The following is a 24867-nucleotide window of genomic DNA, read 5'->3' on the forward strand; positions in this document are numbered from 1 at the left end:
GGTTGGCACAATCATTTGTTGACTAAGCCGACACCAAGTAGCATACTTTTTTATATATAGGAAGAGAAGAAAAACTGGGCTCGTTCGCCTGATAACATTCCCTAAACTAGGACCGTGCGATCTTGTGTAACAACTAAAACTGCAAGGAAAATGCGTTCGTCTGCCGTCCTCCTCCCAGGGAACGTTCACCACATAAGTGACTAGCACCCTTGGTTTTCAACCGAGAGGTCTTGGGTTCGAGTCACATGAACTCTCAATTTTGTCCTCCTTCCTTCCTTGCAAAAAAAGAAAGAAAATCAAAGACTTGAGAAGGCGTACAGAACAAGCTAGTGTACCAGTAAAGAGACGTTGCTGAGTTTTAGAAAAAAGAGAGACGTGCTCCTGTAGCTGGTTCAAATCCAAACCTAGACTATGACTATATATGATGCTATGCCACTCTACAAGTTATGAAACTAACATATCCAACGTTCGCTTCTCCTCTTCTCTACTTACTCTTCCTAGCATCAGAAGCTCTGGCCACAGCAACCATGTCCGCTGGCTGCTTGTTCACCTACTCTTCAGCAGACAACAACCAGATATGCGCCAAGTAACCACCTGTACCATCGCCTATGGGTCTCATCACACCCCCGCCGGCACACGCACCGCAGCCGGTTGCTCATGGCAACCCGCTGCCGTTGGTGTGGTGCCACTGCTGCAAATCACGCAGAGTCATCCGTCGCCTCTCAACCACAATCCTCAATCCTGGCCGAGTCTTCTACAAATGCCCGAATCATGGGTAATAATATGTTTAAGTGTTGTTCTGCTGCTTTCAGTTGCTGATTTTTTAATAATTTGGTTGATAATCTTCCAATTTGATTCGTGCAGAAAAGGGAAGATTCATGTGATTTGTATTTCTGGGAAGTTGCTGATGTGGGGGAATGCAACTACGCTGATTATTTGGTTAGCCGAGGCATCCCAATACCAGCAGGTTGGGGTGTTGGACAAGTAACTGAAGGAACGATAGAAGAGGAAGATGCAGAGCAGAAGGTTAAAGATGCAGTTCCTCTGATCATGGCCAAGCAACAGCTGCTGAACGGCCTTGACAGCAATGAGGAGATAAAAGAGCTTGTGAAGATAATTGGCAAAATCGATGTGCTTTGTAGGATGATTGTCTCTTTGTTTGCAGTGTATGCAACACTCGTGATGTATTCAGTGGCTATGACATGAGCACTTTGCTGAAACTAGTAATGAATGAAACTTGTGTAGTAGGCTGGGTGTAGTGTTGTGAACATCTAATGATTTTTATTAACGGGAATCAGGGGGTATCCCCTTTTGCTCATCACGTCGAGCAAATTGCAGTCCAACAGCAAACTATGTCATCAAATTCAAGTTTGATAGCCAAATATGAGAACAACTAAACAACAATGTCATCATGTTTTAGTCGTCATACAATCACCAAACACAAATCAACATACATAACAAGTGATGTTCTCACAGCAAAATACTAAACAACACGTTCATCAGGTTTCAGTTGTCATAGCGAACACAATTTCACATAGTAGATAAAAAAATGTCTTCTGACAGGCAAATACGACAAAAGCAATCTAATCATCATCCGCAGCAGCAACGTCAAAACTTCGCCATGTGTATCAGTCTGAATCGTAATTCCCCATGGTGTCATCTTCTTATTCATCCTCAACGTCCTCGAACGTTGGCTTCTTCTTGATCAACTATTGTATGTCCACATCATGATAGACAATCTTTTCGCCGACGTCATTCACGTGATGGTTCTCAAATATATTAGGAACACCTGTGTTATCTTGTACATCAGGAGCAGTGTAAGCATCATCGTGTTGGGAAACTTCATTAAACGAATTCCTCTGCTCAAACCTTTGCAATACTCTCCAGTCGTCGCTACGTGCAAATGTGTCTTCCAAGAAAAATATTTGTGTTGCTTGATTTGCCAAAATAAAAGGCTCGTTGGTCTGGTACGCCGCCTTGACATTGTTGGATTTGAAATAATCATCAGCTCTGGGTTTTGCGATCCTGGAAAACAGGTTATACCAACGACAGCACAACAGAACCACACACCAATGATCCTCGAAATTAGAGATATACTGCAATTGAACAATGTCTGTTATGTTAGCATACATTTCAGTTGTCTCTTTGTCGTACGTATTCGTGCTCATGATGGCACTGTTTTGTGTCTTCCTGCATTCGTCGCGTGCAAGGGTGTTATAGCGCACATCTCCAACAACGCAAGATTCATAATGTCTTACCCGAGTATCAGGACCCATTGCTAGTGAGTAAAGAGCATCATCAACTGCCTGCCCATTCTCCCGCATCTTCTTAACCGATGGTTAGAAAATAGACAAGCTGATCATCTTATGTACTCAATATATTAAAAAACTGACAGTGCAATTCAAAAGCTTACATGGCTTTTGAACCATTTCGCAAATCCTGCCATAACCAGTTTGTCAATATTTCTTGGATTTTGCAGTAGTAACTCCTTTTTGTAGATGCTGCACAACATAGTGATCGCATCAAACATCTAAATATATAAAAATGTGCTGCAAGTTTAGTAGATTATGATGTATAATCTGCAGTACTTAGCACTTACACTAGTGCAGAACCGGGCAATAGCACCGGTTCGTAAGGCCCTTTAGTGCCAGTTACATAACCGGCACTAAAGTGTGGGCACTAAAGCCCCCCCCCCTTTAGTACCGGTTCAGCACGAACCGGTGCTAAAGGGCAACCACGTGGCACAAGCCAGCTCCGGGGGCCTGGAGCCCTTTAGTACCGGTTGGTAAGACCAACCGGTACTATATGGTTTGGTTTTTTTAGTTTTATGATTTCTTTTTCATTTAATTTTGTGTTTCCATTTTAATTCTTTTTCGTTTGCTGGTATTTTACGATACTACACATTGTACACGTTATGCATATATATATATATATATATATATATATATATATATATAGAATTTCTAGTAGAACCAATCATGCATATATATATCATCAATCACAAACCACCATATTAATTAATTCACACATACACACATGTATAGCTATATACAATTTCTCGTACATATGCATGTTGCCTTCGGAGCCAGTGGCATTAGCCTAATTGATGCCTTCGGAGCACGATGACAATTGGAAGTGGTTTTCATGGGGGCGGTAGCGGGTAATAGTATTCTCCCTTCGGATTTATGACCTGGTCGAGCAAAAATCCCGCTATTTCCTCTTGAAGTGCTTCTACGCGCTCTGTTTCTAGGAGCTTCTCCCACACCTCTCTAAACTGTTAAGAATGAGATCAATATGCATGTGTATTAGTTGTGTGACTAGATATCGATAATGGTGTAAAAATTGTGAATAGTGTTCTGACAAGCGTACCCATTCCTGTCTTTGAGATCTGCTCCTTTCGGACGCCATCATGTGAATGTTCTCGCAAATGCAAAATGCACACAGATCAGTCCCGTGCGCCTGCTTCAGTGACTTTACGAGAATGGAATTTGATCAGATAATAATTAATCAAGCATGATAATTAAAGAGATGGCAGCTAGCTAGCTAGCTAGTACTACTTAATTACTTACCTTGGGTCGAAACCATTGAAGCTTTTTTTTCCATTCGCCTTCCGTGACACTGATGAACCTTGCCCAAGCCCTGCCTGCCGACAAAGAAAATGAATAAAGGGGTTATTAAATAGTTCATATCATGAAATGACGAACTAAATAGGCCGAGATATATAGTTAATAATGATTGAAATTACCTGTTGACTATCCCAAACAAGATGTTATAGTCAGTTTTAACTTTGAGTAGTGAGTCTAGTATTTCAACTGTTCCGTCGTCAACTTTAATGATACACAAGACCCAGTGAAATCTGCTTGCACACACGTTTGCATGTCTTAATTAAGTGGGCATATGTAAGCAAAAACATGTAGCTAGCTAGTAGGCAAAAACAGAGAATTTGTAGTACAAGACAGTGCGACTCACTGGAAGTTGTAAGGAAGTAGTATATCTTCATTGTATTTGAGGCGCTTCAAGAACTCTAGCATGTTGTCCTCTACGGCCTTTTGATGATGTGGATTTATCCGTCATGTGTATTCATTAACGGTGTTTGGGTCAATGAACCCAATGCCAAAGCGTCCACCTTTTCTCATTTCATACATCTTCATCTTGCATAATACCACAGAAAAGAATATAGTGAGGATAATTACAGGTAATGATTGATCAAAAGGATCACTATAGCTAGCTTGAGACTTAAATTACAGAAACAAATCACTTACAGACAATAGCAACTGACGATAGATTTGTCGAGTGCGTCTTGATTGTATAACTGAAACAGTTCAGAATACTCAACGGACAGAGCTTTCTCATGGAAGTAATGATCCTCCTTGACATTCACCATGAGGGACAATTGATCTGAAATCTTAGTAATGTTCATGTACCATTGATGCAATTCATACATTCTCGTTGGGAGGTTCTTGACCTTGTCTGGCTCGACCAAAGGTTGGCCCCGGACATATTTCCGTTTTATTTCATCCTCTCTAAGCACAGGCATGGGCTCGATCTCGAGGAGTTGTCCAACAGTGATGTTGAGAACTTCAGCTTGCATTATATGGTCCTCCGTTATTACCACATTGCCCACCTAGGGAACGTAAACTGTTTGCCCACAATAATATTGGGCGCGCGTACTGTCACGTGTTGTTGGCACAACAAGCGAGGGGATCGATTGCGCCGCCTGTTCTCCCAGCTGGGGAATGGTTTTCCCGCATTTTTTGACAACTGCTTGTTGTTTGCTCGATCCCGAGCTCGCCTCCTTAAGTAGACGTGCTCGATTTAACTTCCTGATGTGGCGCTCATAGTATGTGTCAATAGGCTTGGGAGCTGGTGGTTGAGCCATACGAATGAAGTGGTCAATCGTTTCCTCATGCACTTTCTCCCTTGGCGGCGGTGGCGGTTTCGGTGCAAAATGGGCTTCCACCGCGGCCTTCGATATGGCTGTGATTTCCTCCTCGGACTTATTATAAGGCCTTTGCGGAAGAGGCTTGAGGCTTGGACCATATTTATATCGCTTGCCTTCGCCTGTACTTCCTGTACTACCTCGACTCGTACCGCTACGCACCATAGCTGCGGGGTGTCTCTTCTGCAATTGCTGAGGCAGCAGAGACGGCTGACGGGGCTGAGTTGGACAAGGAGGAGTGGCCTGAAGCTGTGCCAGACTTGGAGGAGGAGTGGCCTGAGGTTGTGCCGGACTTGGAGGAGGAGTGGACGTCTAACGCTGTGGCGGACTTGGAGGAGGAGGAGTGTCCTGACACTTTGCCGGACTTGGAGGAGGAGTGGCCCGACACTTTGCCGGACTTGGTGGACTTGCAGGAGCGGGAGTCTGCTGACTCGGTGGCGGACTTCGATGAGGAGTTGACTGACGCGGTGCCGGTGGCCTTCGAAAGATGATGCAATCCTTTTTCCATAGGATGATACGATGGTTGGCCTCTCCGAGAAAGCGTTTGTCGTCACCTCCAGGAATGTCAAGCTCTAGCCCCGAATATGGGTCCACCACCTCATCAACCAAGACACGAGCATAGCCCGCTGGAATCGGCTTGCAATGGAAGGTTGCCTCGGGGGGATTTGTAAAAGCAACGGCGTCCGCCACCTTCATGGATATGTTCTTCATTTTGACGTGTAGCTCGCAGCTAGTGTTCTCCGTGATGTCATCCACGGGGTATCTACCCAGCATTGCGTCATCCAGGGCGGAACCCACGCTGCTTCTCGGCATGGATGGGGCGGTGCTATCCAATGCTGGATCATTCGCTAGCTGCTGCAGCTGCTGAGATCCCCTTTGCTGGGTAAGTGAGTCGATCTGCTCCTGCTGCCGCTGGAATTTGACTACCAATTCCGCTTGACTTGCTTCTAGGCCTTGAAGGCGTTCATAGTCCCGCTTCCTCTACTCCTCCATCTTCCTCTTCTTCTCCTCCGCAATCTTCTTTCTCGCACGGGTTCTGTAGTCGGTGTTCCAGTCTGAAAACCCCTCATACCACGGAATAGCGCCCTTGCCTCGTGTTCTTCCCGGGTGTTCAGGATTTCCCAGGGCACACGTAAGCTCGTCGTTCTCTCCGTTGGGCTGGAACACCCCCGATCGTGCCTCTTCTATTGCAACAAGTATCGCATCGTCGGCTCCCTTCAGACTTGCCCTCGTCGAAACATTGCCTGTCTTCGGGTCCAACTCCCCCTCATGCGCATAGAACCAAGTCCTGACCCTGGGGGGCCAGCTCTTAGTAACCGGAGTGGCACCTGCATCCTCCATCTCTTTCTCAGACTTATCCCACTTAGGCATTGCCACCGCATAGCCACCTGGCCCCAGCTTATGGAACTTATCCTTTTTTTCGGCATTCTTCTTGTTTATTCTCGACCGTTCCTTAGCTAATTCCGAATCCTTGAATTTCACGAAATCGTCCCAATGAGCACGTTGGTTCTCTAGTGTTCCCTCGAATACTGGAGTCTTCCTTCCTCCCTTGACGTACTTGTCCCATTCACGATTCTTGTGGTTCTTGAATGCAACCGCCATCTTCCTAAGAGCAGCGTCCTTGACTTTCTGCACATCTGCTTCTGTGAAATGATCTGGTAGGGTGAAATGTTCCATGAGAGTATCCCAAAGCAGATCTTTTTGATTCTTGTCGACAAAAGTAACATCTGGACGTGGAGCAGCGTCCTCTTTGCCTTTTTGTCTTTTGTCTTTTGCTGGCTCTCTCCATTCTTGAAGGGAGATCGGGAGTTGGTCCTTCACAAGAACTCCGCACTGACGAACGAACTTGTCCGCAATCTTCTTAGGCGCTAATGGTTCGCCATTAGGTCTGACTGCCTCGATATTGTACTTTACGCCCTCCTTCAACTTTTTGTTCGGGCCTCGTTTCGTCCTTTTGCCTGAAGATTTGCTCGATCCGGATGGCTGAAAGAACAAAGATCGATTCGTTAATATATCTTCAAGTCATTTAAAACATGTGATGATCACCAGATACCTGCTTATATAAATATATATACCTCGCCGGTCTTTGTTGTTTCAGGATCAACATGTTCTTCGTCATCGTCATAATCGTAGTTCATGACTTCATCAATTCGGTCGTCGCGATCGAATATCATATCACCCTCTCCGGTGTTGTTTAGAAATTCGGAGCCGTCATAATCTTCTTCATTCTGATCATCATCTGGCCCGCGTATCATATCGAACATGGTCTGTTGTCCCTCTCTGTCGGTATTGTCTGCCATAGCTTTTATTTAACTAATCCAAAAGAAATATAAAACAATTTAGTATTCAAATTACATCGTCTCGAATAATAGATATAATCTCGAATACTTCGTCTAGAATAATAGATATAATCTCGAATACATCGTCTCGAATAATATATAATATTGAATAGTACATCACTGGCTAGCTAATTAAAGATCGAATACTACAGAAGAATCTAGGACACTCGCGGTTCCTGCGGCGCGGGCGGTGGACACCCAAAGAGAAGGAACCCTCACAGGATCATAGCTGAAGTGAGATCCCCGAAGATACTGCCAGGTATTGGAGAACCTGCCGCCCTCTAACGCAACCATGTAGCGATGGACGTGCTCGTCCTCCTCCCTGACACGGCGACATACCACCTCCGGCGGGGCCGGGTCCCTCCGCACCGAAACTGGCCCACGCGAACGCCACCAAACGAGATCAGGGTCGACGACGGGACCCGGGGCCGGGTTCCTCATCAAGCGGCGCGCCCCTCCAGGCAGCACCTCCCAGTGCCAGCCCGGCGGAGCCCAGTCCCGGACATGGGTCGGCTGGACGTCGTTGCGGACGGGTCGACGGCGAGGATGCGGGCCGGGCATCGTCGAGAACAAATACTAGCTATATGCCCGCAAAAAGTAACATTTTTTTAATGATTGAATTTTGATAACTAAAATTTCTAACATTTCTACTATTTCAAAAATCTATATACTATTTCATACTAATTAAGCATCTAACACTAAAAACAGAAAACACAACTTCTATACATCCATTAAAAAACTAAAAACAACATTATATAAAAAATTCCATACTAATTAAACACTAATTATATCCATCTAACATGCATTCATACATATATAATAGTGAAAAAATAATAATCTAAATAATCTAAACTAATTAAACATACAAAATACGTATATACTAATATATACATGCATTAATTCATACATATGTGTGTGTGTGTGTGTTCATCATGCTTGTGTGTGTGTGTATGGGCTCGGGGAGGGGCGGCGCCCATGGTGGCCGCCGGGGGCGAGGGAGAGGGGTTAGAGGGGGAGAGCTCACAGCGGGGCGACGGTGACGGCGAGGCGACGGCCGGGGGCGGTGACGGGCCGGGGCGGCGACGCGGGGACGGCGCGACGGGGACGGGCCCGGGGCGGCGACGGAGACGAGGGCGGCGACGGGGACGGGGGCGGCGACGGAGACAAGGGCGGCGACGGGGACGGGGGCAGCGACGGCGACGGAGACGACGGAAACAGAGGAAGAAACAGAGGGAGAATGAAAATTTCGTAAGTGAATATATAGAAGGCACCTTTAGTATCGGTTGGAGCCACCAACCGGTACTAAAGGCCTGTTTTGGCCAGGCCAAGCGGCGGGAAGACGAGGCCTTTAGTACCGGTTGGAGCCACCAACCGGTACTAAAGACCACCCTTTAGTACCGGTTGGTGGCTCCAACCGGTACCAAAGGCCTCGCGCTGCCATCCCAAAGTTTAGTCCCACCTCGCCGGGCGAAGGGTAGCCGCACTGGTTTATAAACCCAGCCGCGGCTACCACTTCGAATTCCTCTATATAGCAGGCTTGTGGGCTTAAACTCTACGCGCTGCCCTGTGAGTCTGCTGGGCCTTTAAGGCCTGTAATTACACACCTGTGGCCTATCAGGCCCACAGGGCAGCGCCCCAATTTTTTATATAGTTTTTTTTCTTTTCTGCTTTATTTTCTTCTATTTATTTTTGCGTAGTTTTTTGTATAGTTTTTTCTTTTCTGTTATACTTATTTTCTTCTATTTATTTGTGAGTAGTTTTTCATCTAGTTTGCCAAAATTCAACATTTTCAGAGTTCATTTTGTAGTGATTTTTAATTTCACGGTCATTTTGTAAACGATTGAAAAATAGCAAATATTTTTTTTCTTTTCTGCTTTATTTTTTCTTCTATTTATTTCTGAGTAGTTTTTTCTTTTCTGCTATATTTATTTTCTTCTATTTATTTTTGAGTAGTTTTTTTATATAGTTTTTTTCTTTTCAGCTATAGTTTTTCTTTCTTTTCTGCTATTTTTTCTTTTCTGCAAAACTTGATGGTCAAAGTCTGGAGTTATAACTTAAAAAAAAGAAATGTCGACGTGCAATTAGTTTTTGCCATAACAGAAGAAGTCCGGAGTTGTAATAAGTTATTAAAAATAAAAAAGAGGTGCAATGCTCGTTAATTTGCTTCAAGCCTTTCGGAATAGTGTAAACTGCACTGCGCATAGCTCCGTGCAGTCTACCGTATTCCTGAAGGCTTGAAGCTAAGCAACGTGAGCATTGATCCTCTTCTTCATCGTCTCTGCACTCAGGGCTTATAAACCGCTCCTAGTCCCTCTCACTTCGCGAGGTGGGACTAAAAAACAGCTTACGTCTGGTTCATCCATGAACCGGTACTAAAGGTGCTCGTGGGGCCCCAGCCTTACCTGACACAACCTCATTAGTACCGGTTCGTGGTACGAACCGGCACTAAATGGTGATGGTGGGGCCATAGCCTGACCGGAGGCTGACACAGCCTCTTTAGGTACAAAAAATTACAAACTTTCTGTTAGTGCCCGTAGTTTTCAAATTTGAATAGTTTAAATTTTGAATTATTTGAAATTAGTGTGAATTTGTTTGCACATAAAATTTCTTCGCGTTTCAAATGCCAAAACACATAACTACCCTAACTATTACAGAGATTCCCCTCTGGGTGCGAAACACAGAAGAAAGTGATGATAGCTAGTGAAGCCGATCACATCCCAGATCTTTGGGTGTGAAACTTTTTCTTCGCGTGTGTCCCTTTGCGCCGTAACCATGGAAAATCTTCATCATTTAACGGGATGCTCGGGTCAATATTCACTGTGAATGGAGCAATTTCATCAAACTTTTCATAATCTTCTGACTTGTCTGTCTTGTCATCCACTCCCACGATGTTTCTCTTCCCAGAAAGAACTATGTGCCGCTTTGGCTCATCGTACGATGCATTCGCTTCCTTATCTTTTCTTTTTCTTGGCTTGGTAGACATGTCCTTCACATAGAAAACCTGTGCCACATCATTGGCTAGGACGAATGGTTCGTCTGCATACGCAAGATTGTTGAGATCCACTGTTGTCATTCCGTACTGCGGGTCTTCCGTTACCCCGCCTCGTGTCATATTGACCCATTTGCACCGAAACAAAGGGACCTTTAAACCACGTCGATAGTCAAGTTCCCATATGTCCTGTATATAACCATAATATGTTTCCTTTCCCGTCTTGGTTTCTGCATCAAAGCGGACACCACTGTTTTGGTTGGTGCTCTTCTTATCTTGGGCGATCGTGTAAAATGTATTACCATTTATCTCGTACCCTTTGAAAGTCATTATATTCGAAGATGGTAACTGGGACAGCAAGTACAGGTCATCTTCAATAGAGGTGTCATGCATGGTACGTGTCTGCAACCAGCTGGCGAAACTCCTGGTTTGTTCACGTGTAATCCAGTCATCAGACCGCTCCGGGTGTTTGGAGCGTAGCAAATTCTTGTGTTCATCCATATACGGAGCCACCAAGGCGGAATTCTGTAGAACTGTGTAGTGTGCTTCAGTGAGAGAATGTCCGTCCATACATATTATTTGTTCCCCTCCTAGCGTGCCTTTTCCATCCAGTCTGCCCTTATGCCGCGATTCAGGAACACCAATCGGCTTAAGGTCAGGAATAAAGTCAATACAAAACTCAATGACCTCCTCATTTTGATGGCCCTTGGAGATGCTTCCTTCTGGCCTAGCACGGTTATGAACATATTTCTTTAAGACTCCCATGAACCTCTCAAAGGGGAACATATTGTGTAGAAATACAGGACCCAAAACGTTAATCTCTTCGCATAGGTGAACTAGGACGTGCGTCATGATGTTGAAGAAGGATGGTGGGAACACCAACTCGAAACTGACAAGACATTGCACCAAATCATTCTGTAACCTTGGTATGATTTCTGGATCGATTACCTTCTGAGAGATTGCATTGAGAAATGCACATAGCTTCACAATGGCTAATCGAACGTTTTCGGTAGAAGCCCCCTCAATGCAACCGGAAGCAGTTGCGTCATAATCACGTGGCAGTCATGAGACTTTAGGTTCTGGAACTTTTTCTCTGCCATGTTTATTATTCCCTTTATATTCGACGAGAAGCCAGACGGTACCTTAATACTGAGCAGGCATTCAAAGAAGATTTCCTTCTCTTCTTTGGTAAGAGCGTAGCTTGCATGACCCTGATGTATGCCGTCTTCTCCGTGCATACGTTGCTGGTCCTCCCGTGCCTCAGGTGTATCTTTTGTCTTCCCATACACGCCCAAGAAGCCAAGCAGGGTCACGCAAAGATTCTTCGTCACGTGCATCACGTCGATTGCGGAGCGGACCTCTAGGTCTTTCCAATATGGCAGGTCCCAAAATATAGATTTCTTCTTCCACATGGGTGCGCGTCCGTCAGCGTCCTTTGGAACAGGTTGTCCGCCAGGACCCTTTCCAAATATCACCTTCAAATCCTTGACCATATCATGTACATCAGCACCAGTACGGTGGCGAGGCTTCGTCCGGTGATCCGCCTCACCTTTGAAATGCTTGCCTTTCTTTCTTACGGGATGCCTGCTCGGAAGAAATCGACGATGTCCCAGGTACACATTCTTCTTACAACTATTCAAATATATACTGTCGGTATCATCCAAACAGTGCGTGCATCCGCGGTATCCCTTGTTTGTCTGTCCTGAAAGGTTACTGAGAGCAGGCCAATCATTGATGGTCACGAACAGCAACGCCTTTAGGTCAAATTCTTCCCCCATGTGCTCATCCCACGCACGTACACCTGTTCCATTCCACAGTTGTAAGAGTTCTTCAACTAATGGCCTTAGGTACACATCAATGTCGTTGCCGGGTTGCTTAGGGCCTTGGATGAGCACTGGCATCATAATGAACTTCCGCTTCATGCACAACCAAGGAGGAAGGTTATACAAACATAGAGTCACAGGCCAGGTGCTATGGTTGCTGCTCTGCTCCCCAAAAGGATTAATGCCATCTGCGCTTAGACCAAACCATACGCTCCTTGCGTCATCTGCAAACTCCTTCCCGTACTTTCTTTCGATTTTTCTCCACTGCGACCCGTCAGCGGGTACTCTCAACTTTCCGTCTTTCTTACGGTCTTCTCTGTGCCATCGCATCGCCTTGGCATGCTCTTTGTTTTGGAACAAACGTTTCAACCGTGGTATTATAGGAGAATACCACATCACCTTGGCAGGAATCTTCTTCCTGGGGCGCTCGCCCTCGACATCACCATGCTCATCGCGGCTGATCTTATAGCGCAATGCACCACATACCGGGCAAGCGTTCAAATCCTCGTACTCACCGCGGTAGAGGATGCAATCATTAGGGCATGCATGTATCTTCTGCACCTCTAACCCTAGAGGGCAGACAGCCTTCTTTGCTTCGTACGTACTCTCGGGCAATTCGTTGTCCTTTGGAAGCATATCCTTTATCATTACCAGCAACTTTCCAAATCCCTTGTCAGATACACCATTCTCTGCCTTCCATTGCAGCAATTCCAGTGTGGTGCCCAGCTTTTTCTTGTCACCTACGCAATTCGGGTACAACAATTTTTTGTGATCCTCTAACATGCGCTGCAACTTCTTCTTCTCCAAATCACTTGCGCAGTTTCTCTTTGCATCGGCAATGGCCCGACCTAGATCATCAACGGGCTCATCTGATGCCTCTTCTTCAGCTTCTTCCCGCATTGCCGGCTCAGCTTCTTCCCGCATTACCGGCTCAGCTTCTTCCCCCATTGTTGTATCATCGTATTCAGGGAACCCATGGCCAGGATAGCTGTCGTCGTCCTCTTCTTCTTCATTGTCTTCCATCATAACCCCTCTTTCTCCGTGCTTGGTCCAAACATTATAGTGGGGCATGAAACCGGACTCAAACAGGTGGACGTGAATGGTTCTTGACGTAGAGTAATTGCGACCATTCTTACAGCCAGCACATGGACAAGGCATAAAACCATCCGCCCGCTTGTTTGCCTCAGCCGCAAGCAGAAAAGTATGCACGCCCTCAACGAACTGGGGAGAGCATCGGTCATCGTACATCCATTGCCGGCTCATCTTCATTACACAACACCGAATAGACCAAATTAATACAAGTTCATACATAAAGTTCATACAACACTTAAATGCAACAAACAAATAACTCTCTAGCTAAAGCATTTAAATGCAACAACAAATGCGATCAAGATCGCAACTAAGGTAACAATTGATCCAACAACATAATGATACCAAGCCTCACTATCGATGGCATATTTTCTAATCTTTCTAATCTTCAAGCGCATTTTCTCCATCTTGATCTTGTGATCATCGACGACATCGGCAACATGCAACTCCAATTCCATCTTCTCCCCCTCAATTCTTTTCAATTTTTCTTTCAAGTACTCGTTTTCTCTTTCAACTAAATTTAACCTCTCGACAATAGGGTCGGTTGGAATTTCCGGTTCACATACCTCCTAGATAAAAATATCTATGTCAACTTGATGGGCATAATTTGTCATAAACACGAAATGCAACAAATAGTTTTAAAAGAGAATATACCACATCCGAATCATAGCAAGGACGAGGGCCGACGGGGACGGATATCAAAACCATGGCACTATGTATAACAAACAACGTACGGGTAAGATAATTATTATACGAGTATATCCAAATCACACAAACATCAATTTTTTATATAAAATTTCATGAACAAGAGGCTCACCACAAGGTGGTGCCGGCGACGGGACGGTGCGGGCGATCGACGGTGGTTACGACGGAGATTTAGAAGGCACTAAGTAAACCACACCTACATATGCAAACTAAGTGTTATTTTGACCTCAAATTGCATATAAATCAAATACTACCACATATAATTCCTCCCAAATTACTAAAACCCAAAATTAATCACTATATAAACCAACGCAAGAGCTAATCTAGCAATGAGAGATGAAAGGACAAAGTTGCTAACCTTGGTGATCATTTGAATGGATGAGGGCCTGCAAATCTTGACAAATTTGGGGCAAATTTTGTGATGAACTCGAGAGGAAGAAGGGAAGAACAGAGGAGAGGGAGAGGGGAAAGGGGGAAGAACAGAGTGCGGGTGGACGAAGGGTTTATATAGGACGACCTTTAGTACCGGTTCGTGCCACGAACCGGTACTAAAGGTGCTGGAAGGGCCCCACTCTGACAACATCCTGTCACCACTTTCTTTATTACCGGTTCGTGGCATGAACCGGTGCTAAAGGTTCGCCATGAACCGGTACTAAAGAGCTCCTCCCGCCTAGCCGTTGGAACCGGCACTAATGGACACATTAGTGCCGGTTCTGTTACAAACCAGGACTAATGTGTCTCATATTTGACCCTTTTTCTACTAGTGTTACTTGATATAAGGTAGTATCTCAAGACAATTATTCAACACATACCAAACCATGTTGTCGAAATCTTTAGGTTTGTCCTCTTGTCGACTAACAGAATAATCGAAAACATTGAGCCCGGGATTGTCTTCACCCACCTCTTTGCTAAGATGATCAGCTATTTCAATGTATTTTGAGCAGAATGTCAACGCTTCTGTAGCAATGTAGGCCTCTGCAATGGAACCCTCGGGTCTAGCTCTATTCCTAACATAGCCCTTGAAAGTGCCTAGCCGCCTTTCAATAGGGTACATCCGACCATACTGTACTGGACCTCTAAGTAGTGCCTCATCAGGTAGATGAAAAACCAAATGCACCATCACATCAAAGAAGGCTGGAGGATATATCTTCTCAAGGTCGCATAGGATATTTGGTATCTTGTCTCTAAGATGCTCCAAAACATCTATCCTAATATTTCTACTGCAGAGTTCCCTGAAGAATTGTCCCAACTTTGCAACTGCTCTTTATAAGTCGGGATGGACCAATCCTCTAAGGATAACAGGTAAAACCCTTTGAAGTAGGACATGGTAGTCATGAGTTTTCAACCCTTGTACCTTGTTTCCATCTGCACTGACTCTCCTTTCAGGGTTGGAAGAAAATCCATGTGGGAATCTCACACGTGACAGGACCTTGCAGAATTCTTTTCTTTTTACCTTGTCCAAGACGTACACAGCTGGTGCCATATCCCGTGGTTTACCTTCATCTTGCACCTGCAAATCCTGTCTGATACCCAGGTGTGTGAAATCAATCCTAGATTTTAAGGTATCTTTCGTCTTGCCTTCAATATTAAGAAGTGTGTCGATAATGCTATCGCATATATTTTTCTTGATGTGCATCACATCAAGATTATGCCGCAGATCCAAATCTTTCCAATACTCCAAGTCCCACAAAGTGGACCTGCGGGTAAACAATAATATATCTTCTGCCCTGCCACACTTCATTTTCCCGCTACCATTACCAGGATGGTTTCCTGGTGTAATATGCCCGACCTTCTCTAATTCCACTTGCAACTCATCGGTAGTGAGCCTCTTTGACGCATCACGACTTTCATGCTTTGCATTGAACACATGTATTTGGTATTTTCTAGGATGCGACTTGTCCTTGGCAAGGAAACGTCGGTGTCCAATGTAACAGATCTTGCCAAGTATTGCGTATGACAGCGGATTCCTGTCACAGCGAACACATGCACTTTAACCATGTGTCGTTCGCCCTGACATAGTGCCCAAAGCCGGATAATCATGGATGCACCAAATTATAACATCACGCAGAAAGAAATCAGTTGGTGGGCTGCTATATAGGTCTCGAGTGAGAACATCCCTCCAGAGCTGTTGAAGTTCCTCCACAAGAGGCTCCATGAATAAATCAAAATCCTTTCCAGGACTTTTTGGACCTGGGATGAGCAAGGCCATCATGTAGTTTGATTCTTTGGTGTGGACATTTGGAGGCATGTTGTAAGGGATAACAAGCACTGGCCACATGCTATATGTGGCGCTCTAGTGGCCAAATGGGTTAAATCCATCTGAAGCTAAGCCAAGTCTAATGTTTGTCGGGTCAGTAATACGTCTCCAATGTATCTATAATTTTTGATTGTTCCATGCTATTATATTACCCCTTTTGGATGTTTATGAGCATTTTTTTACATATTTATACCATTTTTGGGACTAACCTACTAACCGGAGGCCCAACCCGTATTGCTGGTTTTTTGCCTATTTCAGTATTTCGAAGAAAAGGAATATCAAACGGAATGAGACCTTCGGGAGCGTGATTTTTGGAACGAACGTGATCTAGAGGACTTGGAGTGCAAGTCAAGAAGAAATCGAGGCAGCCATAAGATAGGAGGGAGCGCCCACCCCTCCTTGGCGCGCCCCTGTCTCCTGGGCCCCACGAGCGGCCACCGACGTACTTCTTCCTCCTATATATACCTACATACCCCGAAAACATCCAGGGAGCCACCGAAACACAATTTCCACCGCCGTAACCTTCTGTGTCCATGAGATCCCATCTTGGAGCCTTCGCCGGTGCTCCGCCGGAGGGGGAATCGACCATGGAGGGCTTCTACATCAACACCATAGCCCCTCCGATGAGTAGTGAGTAGTTTACCACAGACCTTCGGGTCCATAGTTATTAGCTAGATGGCTTCTTCTCTCTTTTTGGATCTCAATACCATGTTCTCCCCCGCTCTTGTGGAGATCTATTTGATGTAACTCTTTTTGCGGTGTGTTTGTCGAGATCCGATGAATTGTGGGTTTATGATCAAGTTTATCTATGAGAAATATTTGAATCTTCTCTGAATTCTTTTATGTATGATTGAGTTATCTTTGCAAGTCTCTTCGAATTATCAGTTTGGTTTGGCCTACTAGATTGATCTTTCTTGCCATGGGAGAAGTGCTTAGCTTTGGGTTCAATCTTGCGGTGTCCTTACCCAGTGATAGAAAGGGTTGCAAGGCACGTATTGTATTGTTTCCATCGAGAATAAAAAGATGGGGTTTATACCATATTGCATGAGTCTATCCCTCTACATCATGTCATGTTTCTTAATGCGTTACTCTGTTCTTATGAACTTAATACTCTAGATGCATGCTGGATAGCGGTCGATGTGTGGAGTAATAGTAGTAGATGCAGGCAGGAGTCGGTCTACTTGTCACGGACGTGATGCCTATATACATGATCATGCCTAGATAATCTCATAATTATTCGCTTTTCTATCAATTGCTCGACAGTAATTTGTTCACCCACTGTAATACTTATGCGATCTTGAGAGAAGCCACTAGTGAAACCTATGGCCCCCGGGTCTATCTTTTATCATATAAGCTTTCAATCTACTTTTATTTGCATCTTTACTTTTTGCATCTATATTATAAAATACCAAAAATATATTTATCTTAGCATACTATCTCTATCAGATCTCACTTTCGCAAGTGGTTGTGAAGGGATTGACAACCCCTTTATTGCGTTGGTTGCGAGTTCTTTGTTTGTTTGTGTTGGTGCGTGGGACTTTTGAGGAGCCTCCTACTGGATTGATACCTTGGTTCTCAAAAACTGAGGGAAATACTTACGCTACTATTACTGCATCACCCTTTCCTCTTCAAGAAAAACCAACGCAAGCTCAAGACGTAGCAAGAAGGATTTCTGGCGCTGTTGCCGGGGAGGTCTTCGCTCAAGTCAAGACATACCAAGTACCCATCACAAACTCATCTCCCTCGCATTTACATTATTTGCCATTTGCCTCTCGTTTCCTCTCCCCCACTTCAGCCTTGTCGTTTTATTTGCCCTCTCTTTCCCAATCTCTCTCTCTTTTTTGCTTGCCTTTTTTTGTTTGCTTGTGTGTTGGATTACTTGTTGGCATGGCGTAAGATAATACCAAATTGTGTGATTTCTCCAATACCAATAATAATGATTTCCTTAGTACTCCGATGGCTCCTCTTAATGATGTTGAGTCTTGTGAAATCAATACTGCTTTGCTGAATCTTGTTATGAAAGATCAATTCGCCGACCTTCCTAGTGAAGATGCCACTACTCATCTAAACAACTTTGTTGATTTGTGTCATATGCACAATAAGAAATTTACAGATAATGATATTGTTAAATTGAAGTTATTTCCATTTTCACTTAGAGATCGTGCTAAAGTTTGGTTTTTGTCTTTGCCTAAAAATAGTATTGATTCTTGGAACAAGTGCAAAGATGCTTTTATCTCTAAGTATTTTCCTCCCGCTAAGATTATCACTCTTAGGAACGATATTATGAATTTTAAACAACTTGATCATGAGCATGTTGCCCAATCTTGGGAAAGAATGAAATTGATGATTCGCAATTGCCCTACTCATGGTTTGAATTTATGGATGATCATACAAAAAATTTATGCCGGTTTGAACTTTGCTTCTAGAAATCTTTTAGATTCGGCCGCGGGAGGCACGTTTATGGAAATCACGTTAGGAGATGCTACAAAACTTCTTGATAATATTATGGCTAATTATTCTCAATGGCACACCGAAAGATCTTCTAGTAAAAAAGTGCATGCTATAGAAGAAATCAATGTTTTGAGTGGAAAGATGGATGAACTTATGAAGTTGTTTGCTACTAAAAATACTCCTCTTGATCCCAATGATATGCCTTTGTCTACTTTGATTGAGAATAATAATGAATCTATGGATGTGAATTTTGTTGGTAGGAATAGTTTTGGAAACAATGCTTATAGAGGAAACTTTAATTCTAGACCGTTCCCTAGTAATTCCTCTAATAATTATGGAAATTCCTACAATAATTCTTATGGTAATTTTAATAAGATGCCCTCTGATTTTGAGAATAGTGTGAAAGAATTTATGATTCTCAAAAGAATTTTAATGCTTTGCTTGAAGAAAAATTGCTCAAAGTTGATGATTTGGCTAGGAACGTTGATAGACTTTCGCTTGATGTTGATTCTCTTAAACTTAGATCTACTCCTCCTAAGCATGATATCAATGAGTCTCTCAAAGCAATGAGAATTTCCATTGATGAGTGCAAGGAAAGAACCGCTAGATTGCGTGCTAAGAAAGATTGCTTTGTAAAGCGTGTTCTTCTAGTTTCCATGAAAATAATGATGAAGATCTTAAAGTTATTGATGTGTCTCCTATTAGATATTTGTTTTGCAATATGAATCTTGATAATAATGGGACTGGAGATGAGTCAACTTTAGTTAGAAGGCGTCCCAAGAATTCGGAGTTTTTAGATCTTGATGCTAAATTTGGTAGAAGTGGGATTGGAGAGGTCATGACTTTAAATAGTATTGAACCCACTATCTCGGATTTCAAGGAATTTGATTATGATAATTGTTCTTTAGAAAGTTGTATTTCCTTGTTGCAATCCGTTGTTAATTCTCCGCATGCTTATAGTCAAAATAAAGCTTTTACCAAACACATCGTTGATGCCTTGATGCAATCTTATGATGAAAAACTTAATTTGGAAGTTTCTATACCTAGAAAAATTAATGATGAGTGGGAACCTACTATAAAGATTAAAATTAAAGATCATGAGTGTTTTGCTTTGTGTGATTTGGGTGCTAGTGTTTCCACGATTCCGAAAACTTCATGTGATATTCTAGGTTTCCATGATCTTGATGATTGCTCTTTAAATTTGCACCTTGCGGATTCCACCATTAAAAAGCCAATGGGAAGGATCAATGATGTTCTCATTGTATCAAATAGAAATTTGGTGCCCATAGATTTTATCGTTCTTGATATAGATTACAATCTTTCTTGCCCTATTATTCTTGGTAGACCTTTCTTTAGAATGATTGGTGCGATTATTGATATGAAGGAAAGGGACTATTAGATTCCAATTTCCATTAAAGAAAGGCATGGAGCACTTTCCAAGAAAGAAATTCAAATTACCTGATGAATCTATCATGTGAGCTACTTATGAATCGAGTGCCAAAGATGGCACTACTTAGATCTATCTTCGCTTTTATGCCTAGCTAGGGGCATTAAATGATAGCGCTAGTTGGGAGGCAACCCAATTTTCTTTGTGTTCTTTGTTTTTGTTCCTGTTTAGTAATAAATTTTCCATATACTTTCTGTTTATATGTGTTTTTATGTTTTATTTAGTGTTTGTGCCAAGTAGAACCTATAGGATAACCTATGGTGATAGTTGATTTGATTCCGCTGAAAAACAGAAACTTTGCGCTCATGAGAAAAAAATCAATAAATCACAGAAACGTGCTTTGGCATCTATTCTTTTTGCTGCTGATCAATAAACACATTTTACAGAACTTAATATTTTTGTAGGATTTTTAGAGTTCCAGAAGTTTGCGTTAGTTACAGATTGCTACAGACTGTTATGTTTTTGACAGATTCTGTTTTTTGTGTGTTGTTTGCTTATTTTGATGCATCTATGGCTAGTATTAAGTGGTATGAACCATAAGAACTTGGAATACAGTAGTTTTAACACCAAAATAAATGAAGAATGAGTTCATTACAGTACCTTATGTGGTGGTTTTGTTTTCTTTCACTAACGGAGCTTATGAGATTTCCTGTTGAGTTTTGTGTTGTGAAGTTTTCAAGTTTTGGGTAAAGCTTTGATGGACTATGGAATAAGGAGTGGCAACAGCCTAAGCTTGGGGATGCCCAAGGCACCCCAAGATATTCAAGAATAGACAAAATCCTAAGCTTGGGGATGCCCCGGGAAGGCATCCCCTCTTTCGTCTTCGTTCATTGGTAACTTTACTTGGAGCTATATTTTTATTCGCCACATGATATGTGTTTTGCTTGGAGCGTCATGTATTATATTAGTCTTTGATTTTTAGTTTACCACAATAATGCTTGATGTACACACCTTTTGGGAGAAGACCATTTGATTGAATTTATTAGAATATGCTATGTGCTTCACTTATATCTTTTGAGCTAGATAGTTTTTGCTCTAGTGCTTCACTTATATAGAGCACGACGGTGGATTAATTTTGTAGAAATTGCTAGTCTCTCATGCTTCACTTATATTATTCTGAGAGTCTTTTAGAACAGCATGTTATTTGCTATGGTTATAAATTGGTCCTAGAATGGTAGGCATCCAAATTGGGTATAATAAAAACTATCATAGGAAGTGAATTGGATGCTATGATCAACTTGATACTTGATAATTGTTTTGAGATATGGAGGTAGTGATATTAAAGTCATGCTAGTTGGGTGATTCTGAATTTAAAGAATGCTTGTGTTGAAGTTAGCAAGTCCCGTAGCATGCACGTATGGTTAAAGTTGTGTAACAAATTTGAAACATGGAGTGTACCTGGCTTGTGCATCCTTATGAGTGGCGGTCGGGGACGAGCGATGGTCTTTTCCTACCAATCTATCCCTCTAGGAGCATGCGCGTAGTGCTTGATTTTTGATGACTTCTAAAATTTTGCAATAATTATATGAGTTCTTTTGACTAATGTTGAGTCCATGGATTATACGCACTTTTACCTTTCCACCATTGCTAGCCTCTTCGGGACCGTGCATTGCCCTTTCTCACCTTGAGAGTTGGTGCAAACTTCGCCGGTGCATCCAAACCCCGTGATACGATACGCTCTATCACACACAAACCTCCTTATATCTTCCTAAAAACAGCCACCATACCTACCTATTATGGCATTTCCATAGCCATTCTGAGATATATTGCCATGCAACTTTCCACCATTCCATTCATCATCATCATGACATACTTTACTTTTTTCATATTGCCATTGCATGATCATGTAGTTGACATCGTATTTGTGGCAAAGCCACCATGCATAATTTTTTATACATGTCACTCTTGATTCATTGCACCATCCCGGTACACCGTCGGAGGCATTCATATAGAGTCATATCTTGTTCTAGTTTCGAGTTGTAATTCATATGTTGTAATCAATGAAAGTGTGATGATTATCATTATTAGAGCATTTCCCAGAAAAAAAAGAAAGGCCAAAAAAAGGCCAAATAAAAAAAAGAAAAAAAGAAAAATAAATAAAATAAAATAAATAAATGGGGCAACGTTACTATCTCTTTTCCACACTTGTGCTTCAAAGTAGCACCATGTTCTTCATGTAGTAAGTCTCATATCTTGTGCTTTAAAGTAGCACCATGTTTTTCATATATTGAGTCTCATATGTTGTCACTTTCATATGCTAGTGGGAATTTTTCATTATAGAACTTGGCTTGTATATTCCTACGATGGGCTTCCTCAAATGCCCTAGGTCTTCGTGAGCAAGCAAGTTGGATGCACACCCACTAGTTTTCTTTTGTTGAGCATTCATTTATAGGTCTAGTGCATCTGTTGCATGGCAATCCCTACTCCTCATGTTGACATCAATTGATGTGCATCTCCATAGCCCGTTGATTATCCTCGTCAATGTGAGACTTTCTCTTTTTTTGTCTTCTCCACACAATCCCCATTATCATATTCTATTCCACCCATAGTGCTATATCCATGGCTCACGCTCATGTATTGCGTGAAGGTTGAAAAAGTTTGAGATTATTTAAGTACGAAACAATTGCTTGGCTTGTCATCGGGGGTGTAGAATTTGGGAACATCTTTGTGTGACGAAAATGAAGCATAGCCTAACTATATGATTTTGTAGGGATGAACTTTCTTTAGCCATGTTATTTTGAGAAGACATGATTGCTTTGATTAGTATGCTTGAAGTGTTACTATTTCTTTTATCAATATGAACTTTTATTTTGAATCATTTGGATCTGAACATTCATGCCACAATAAGGAAAATTACATTGAGAATTATGCTAGGTAGCATTCCACATCAAAAATTCTGTTTTTATCATTTACCTACTCGAGGACGAGCAGGAATTAAGATTGGGGATGCTTGATACGTCTCCAACGTATCTATAGTTTTTGATTGTTCCATGATATTATATTACCCCTTTTGGATGTTTATGGGCTTTATTTTACATATTTATATCATTTTTTGGACTAACCTACTAACCGGAGGACCAACCCGTATTGTTGTTTTTTTTGCCTATTTTAGTATTTCAAAGAAAAGGAATATCAAACGGAGTCCAAACGGAATGAAACCTTCGGGAGCGTGATTTTTGGAACGAACGTGATCTAGAGGACTTGGAGTGCAAGTCAAGAAGCAATCGAGGCGGCCAGGAGATAGGAGGGCACGCCCACCCCTCCTGGGCACGCCCCTTGTCTCCTGGGCCCCACGAGCGGCCACCGATGTACTTCTTCCTCCAATATATACCTACGTACCCCGAAAACATCTAGGGAGCCACCTAAACACAATTTCCACCACCGTAATCTTCTGTATCCACGAGATCCCAATCTTGGAGCCTTCGCCGGCGCTTCGCCGGAGGGGGAATCGACCACAGAGGGCTTCTACATCAACACCATAGTCCCTCCGATGAGTTGTGAGTAGTTTACCACAGACCTTCGGGTCCATAGTTATTAGATAGATGGCTTCTTCTCTCTTTTTGTATCTCAATACCATGTTCTCCCCCTCTCTTGTGGAGATCTATTTGATGTAACTCTTTTTGCGGTGTGTTTGTCGAGATCCGATGAATTGTGGGTTTATGATCAAGTTTATCTATGAGAAATATTTGAATCTTCTCTGAATTCTATTATGTATGATTGAGTTATCTTTGCAAGTCTCTTCGAATTATCAGTTTGGTTTGGCCTACTAGATTGATCTTTCTTGCCATGGGAGAAGTGCTTAGCTTTGGGTTCAATCTTGCGGTGTCCTTACCCAGTGACAGAAAGGGTTGCAAGGCATGTATTGTATTGTTGCCATCGAGGATAAAAAGATGGGGTTTATATCATATTGCATGAGTTTATCCCTCTACATCATGTCATCTTTCTTAATGGGTTACTCTGTTCTTATGAACTTAATACTCTAGATGCATGCTGGATAGCGGTCGATGTGTGGAGTAATAGTAGTAGATGCAGGCAGGAGTCGGTCTACTTGTCACGGACGTGATGCCTATATACATGATCATGCCTAGACAATCTCATATTTATTCGCTTTTCTATCAATTACTTGACAGTAATTTGTTCACCCACCGTAATACTTATGCTATCTTGAGAGAAGCCACTAGTGAAACCTATGGCCCCGGGTCTATATTTTATCATATAAGCTTTCAATCTACTTTTATTTGCATCTTAACTTTTTGCATCTATATTATAAAATACCAAAAATATATTTATCTTATCATACTATCTCTATCAGATCTCACTTTCGCAAGTGGCCGTGAAGGGATTGGCAACCCCTTTATTGCGTTGGTTGCGAGTTCTTTGTTTTTTTGTGTAGGTGCGTGGGACTTTTGAGGAGCCTCCTACTGGATTGATACCTTGGTTCTCGAAAACTGAGGGAAATACTTATGCTACTATTGCTGTATCACCCTTTCCTCTTCAAGGAAAACCAACGCAAGCCCAAGACGTAGCAGTCAGCAGCAAACTTTTTGTGTTTACGATTGAAGCTTTTCCAATCACTACCATGAGATGGATGTCTCATTACATTCTGATCTCTGTACTCCTGGTTTCTAGAATGCCACAGTAGATCCTCTCTTGTTTCAACATCATGAAACAACCTCTACAATCTTGGTATAATTGGAAAATGTCTCAGAACATTATGAGGAATCCTCTTCACAGCATCACCATCTTTCCATCTTGATGATTTGCATTTCGGGCATTCACTTAAGTTGGAATAATCCTTCCGGATTAGAACACAATTATTCTTACAAAC

Source organism: Triticum aestivum, chromosome 2B, assembly GCF_018294505.1.
Source record: "Triticum aestivum cultivar Chinese Spring chromosome 2B, IWGSC CS RefSeq v2.1, whole genome shotgun sequence".
NCBI lineage: Eukaryota > Viridiplantae > Streptophyta > Magnoliopsida > Poales > Poaceae > Triticum > Triticum aestivum.